The sequence below is a fragment of the Osmerus mordax genome, chromosome 3 (genome assembly GCF_038355195.1).
Source record: "Osmerus mordax isolate fOsmMor3 chromosome 3, fOsmMor3.pri, whole genome shotgun sequence".
NCBI classification, from domain to species: Eukaryota; Metazoa; Chordata; class Actinopteri; order Osmeriformes; family Osmeridae; genus Osmerus; species Osmerus mordax.
Window position 1 is genome coordinate 21,923,303 of NC_090052.1, and position 4,021 is coordinate 21,927,323.

Below are 4,021 nucleotides of genomic sequence, written 5' to 3' on the forward strand. Positions count from 1 at the left end.
CGTGCCAAATGACGTTGTGTCCTTGGGCAAGGCACTTCACCCTACTTGCTTTGGGGGGAATGTCCCTGTACTTACTGTAAGTCGCTCTGGATAAGAGCGTCTGCTAAATGACTCAATGTCAATGTAAATGTTGGGAGTACATCGTTCTGGCTGCTTGGGGAGGCAGTGTGTGTGTGTGTGTGTGTGTGTGTGCGTGTGTAGGTGTGTGTGTGTAGGTGTGTGAGGACTGTGTAAACAACGTGACCATCCTACTGTGAGAGAAAGATGATGAAAGCATCTAATAGGGCTAGACACACACTCTCACACAAGCCCCCCGACACACACACACACACAGGCCTCACAGACAGCACATATCGATCTTATCTTGCCACTGCTTAAATGAGAGCAGTCAATTGCGTCTGAGACTGAGACTTCCTCTCAGAGTCTGAGACTGTCCTCACCTAAGAACCGAGGGATCAAGGAGAGAGAGGGCGAAGGGCAGGGGAGGGAGGGAGGGAGGGAGGGAGGGAGGGAGGGAGGGAGGGAGGGAGGGAGGGAGGGAGGGAGGGAGGGAGGGAGGGAGGGAGGGAGGGAGGGAGGGAGGGAGGGAGGGAGGGAGGGAGGGAGGGAGGGAGGGAGGGAGGGAGGGAGGAAAGAGGGGAGAGAGAAAAAGAGAAAACGAAGGTTAGTGGGGTTAGTTGAATGTCATGGCCGTGTCTGACTCTTTGATTGGTCAGTCGTACAGTAACTCAGTTTAACCACTGCCAGGACCCAATCATAGTCTCTGCTCTACTAATGAACTGCTTTAACATTCAAGGGTCACTGGATTTAGGTCACCAGGCTCAATCGAATCTAGCTAATGTAAAAACCCAAATGGACATTTCAGGGATACTGCAAAATGGAAGCTAAATCAAGTGCACTGTCGACATGCTGAACATGTATCGACCGGTAGCTTGGCAGCTTTGCAATCCAAATTTGCTTCCATGGGATTCTGTGAGCGTGAGGCCGACACTATCTGGTGTGTCAAATTGACGGGGGTTTTGTTTTGTTTAGTGAGCAGCTCATTGACTCAATTGTGCCAGGCAAGGCCAATGTAGCGGCGATAAGTGTGTGAAAGGATTGGAGCTGTGGTCTGATGCTCGTCAAAGAGTGACAAGGAGGAGCGGGTAATGACACACGACGGCGCCCCCATTAGATGCATAACGAGGTCAGGGCAGCACCACTCTGCTCTCACCGAAGGGAGATCACCTTGACTGCTCCTCGCTGCTGGGTGGGGTTAGCAGTTGGCTGGGGGGGTGGGGGGGGGGCAGGGGGAGTGAGGGATACTGATGATAATCACCGTGACTACACTAATCAGACAGCCGTGATGGGACCCGTCACCCCCCCCCTCTCTGTGGACGTAGCTGTGCCTCGGCTGGAGGAGCAGGGGAGACGTTAACACAAACCACACACACACCACACACACACCACACACACACCACACACACCACACACACACCACACACACACCACACACAAACCACACACACACCACACACACACCACACACACCACACACAAACCACACACACACCACACACACATCACACACACACCACACACACCACGCATCAGTTTGACCTCACCATCTGGTCCATCCCTCTCTCTCTCTCTCTCTCTCTCTCTCTCTCTCTCTCTCTCTCTCTCTCTCTCTCTCTGTCTTCCTCTTTCTCACTGTCTTTCTCTCAGGCTCTCTTTCTCTCTCTTTCCCTGTGTCTCTCTCCCTCTCTCTCTTTTTCTCTCCCTGTCTCTCTCATCCTCTCTCCGTCTTCATCGGAGGATGTCCTCTGAAAGGGCATCTGACAGTGTTGTTTTCGGTGGTCTCATCACCGGAGGTCATGGTGTGTGTGTGTGTGTGTGTGTGTGTGAGAGAGAGAGAGAGAGAGAGAGAGAGAGAGAGAGAGAGAGAGAGAGAGAGAGAGAGAGAGAGAGAGAGAGAGAGAGAGAGAGAGAGAGAGAGAGAGAGAGAGAGAGAGAGAGAGAGCATACAGTAGCAGATCACTTAAAAAGAGGTGTGGAATGTGGTTTACACACACACACACACATCTTGCTCTTTTCTATATTTACTGCTGATTGTATCATTATGACATACAATATTTTACACACTCATAGAATGCATGATACAATGTGTGATAGCTATAATATAGGATTGTAAACATACAGTACATATCAACACCAGACTGACGCTAGAGAGAGTTGTTCTTGGTGTTACTAGGGAGTCTGGTTCCTGCTGTGGGCTGTCTGACACAGGAAGCCATCAACAAAGGTGTGTGCTCACTTCTAAAGGAAGTCTGTGTGGGTGGACGTGTGTGTGTGTGTGTGTGCATGTGTGTGTGTGGGGGGGTATGTGTGTCTGTGTGTGCATGTGTGTGTGTGGGGGGGTATGTTTGTCTGTGTGTGCATGTGTGTGTGGGGGGGGCATGTGTGTGTGTGTGTGCATGCGTACACATGAATTTCTATGTGCGTTATGTCATGTTTGAAGGTTTGTAAAACTCTAGAACCACTACACACACTACACACACTACACACACTACACACACTACACACATTACACACACTACACACATTACACACTACACACACTACACACACTACACACACTACACACCTGGAGGCTTTGGTAGTGTTTTCTCCCGTTTGCCTAGAATTGCAGAGATGGTACATTGCTGTGTCTCGAGAATCCCCCCGACCCCTCCAACCCCTCTTCTCCACACTCAACACACACTCAACACACACTCAACACACACTCAACACACACTCAACACACACTCAACACACACTCAACACACACACACAGACACGCCAGGCAGGAGTGTTTAATAGTGGCTGCCAAGCAGATGAGTCCCAGAGGACTGCACTGTGGGAGAGCTGGTGCACACACACACTGGTACACACACACACACTTGCTACGCGCACACTCCTACACATGATTACTCAGTCACACACACTCACGTAAACACTTTGAAAGTGAAACAGTAAATTCTCCATCTAATGAGTAGTCAGCAGGTCACACAAGCAATCCTCCATTAATCACTTTAATCAACAACTTTACAACAGACACTGCATGAAGCCTGGGGCACCATACACACACACACACACACACACACACACACACACACACACACACACACACACACACACACACACACACACACACACACACACACCCTTCCACACACGCATACAGTTATGCGGCTCGTTAGAGGACCGTCCGTCGTTGCCGACGGCGACCGGGCCATGAGGCGGCTTGGGACGTCCCTGGTGCCGGGAGAGCTGGGAAGGCTGGTGAGGTCACAACACACTCACACACACCTGGGCACTATCTTTAATACACGGGCAACACACACACACACACATGAAAATACATGTGCATACATGTATCGTGCACACATGCACATCATGCGTGTTGCGTGTGCTGGCCGGTGGCTGTGACAGTGTGACAGTGTGACAGTGAGGTTGAGCAGCTTGTCTCCGGAGGAGAGCTGTCCTAGATCTAGAAGAAGCCTCGTGACCTTGATTCCAGCTGGAGTGGAGTCCTGGAGAGGACGCGCCGGTAAGGAAGCCAGCTCTGACACCTCCTCCTTCCCCTCCTCCATCTGTGACATCTCTCTCTCCTACTCTCTGGAGAGATACCCTCCTGTAGGGTTACACTCCAACCCTGCTCCTGGAGAGATACCCTCCTGTAGGGTTACACCCCAACCCTGCTCTCTGGAGAGATACCCTCCTGTAGGGTTACACTCCAACCCTGCTCCTGGAGAGATACCTTCCTGTAGGTTTACACTCCAACCCTGCTCCTGGAGAGATACCCTCCTGTAGGGTTACACTCCAACCCTGCTCCTGGAGAGATACCTTCCTGTAGGTTTACACTCCAACCCTGCTCCTGGAGAGATACCCTCCTGTAGGGTTACACTCCAACCCTGCTCCTGGAGAGATACCTTCCTGTAGGGTTACACTCCAACCCTGCTCCTGGAGAGATACCTTCCTGTAGGTTTACACTCCAACC